Genomic DNA, 1,239 nt, shown 5'->3' on the forward strand with positions numbered 1-1,239 from the left:
AGGGGCTGTGGATCTCCCGCTTGTGCTTTTCAATCACTGTTTCTAGAAGCAACAAGGTTTTGTAGAAGAACAGGATCACACCATGTCAAAAGCTGTGGATACTCAGGTCTGCTACCAGCTGGTTGGTAACAGTGAAGTTCCTTCAGTGACTGATGCCTTGAGACTGAGACTTGCTACCTGAGGCAGGGAGGTACCTGATGGAGAACAGAGGACTGGACTGCCCAGTGCTGCAGCGGACAGTTGTGAGCTGGCAGGGGTGGCCAGCAACACCCCTCCAGCCAGCTTCCCTTCTGACCTCTGCCCCTCACTGAGGTCTCAGCCCTGGGCAGCACTTACTGAGAGGCAGCCTGACTGCCTGGGTTTAGAGCCAGCTCTGCCACTTACTCCTGTGTGATTCTGAGGAAGTTACTTAACCTCTCTGTGCCTTAGAGTTCCCCTCTGAAACATGGGGATAATAAGTGTAGACCTCACTGGGTTAGTGAGAGGATTAAGTGAGTGCTCAGAATGTTCCATAGCACTATGTAAATGTTAGTTAGAATCATCTCCATTTTATGTACGAGGAAACTGGCTGATTTTTTTAGCTCCTTTGAGCAAGCAGCTAAGGAAGTGGTGAAGTTGGGATTTAATCCAGGTAGTTTGAATCCTGAGTCCACATTCTTTTAGTAAAAAAGCACTCAAACCCTAAATCTGCCCCACCCTGAGAGGCCAACCCCAGCCCTGCTCCTNAGTTCTGGAGGTCAGAAGTCTAAGATCAGATGTTGGCAGGGCTGTGCTCTTCCTGGAGGCTTCGGGGGAGGATGCTTCCTTGCCTTTTTGAGATTCTAGAGGCTGCTGGCATTCCCTGGCTCTTGGCCCCTTGTTTCTCATCTGTCCAAACTCTGGCTTCTGTCATCCCACATCCTACTATTCATTCTGATCCTCCTGCTTCATTCTTATAAGGACTTTTGATTACATTGGGCCTCCCTGGGTAATCCAGAACTGTCTCCCCATCTCAAGATCTTTAATTTAATCACATCTGCAAGGTTCTTTTTACCATATTCATAGACTCCAGGGATTAGGAGGCAGACATCTCTGCCAGGCAGCTGTTATTCTGCCTCCCACACTCATCAAGCTGTCTGGTTCCCCGGGCCTCCCAGATGGCAGGGTGATCCCATGTGTGGCTGCTCTGGGCTCCACCTGCAGGTCCACCCGTCAGCTACTGGGAAGACCAGAGTATGAATCCAAATTCATGCAGTGGTC

This window comes from Galeopterus variegatus, unplaced genomic scaffold (genome assembly GCF_000696425.1).
Source record: "Galeopterus variegatus unplaced genomic scaffold, G_variegatus-3.0.2 Scaffold8066, whole genome shotgun sequence".
NCBI lineage: Eukaryota > Metazoa > Chordata > Mammalia > Dermoptera > Cynocephalidae > Galeopterus > Galeopterus variegatus.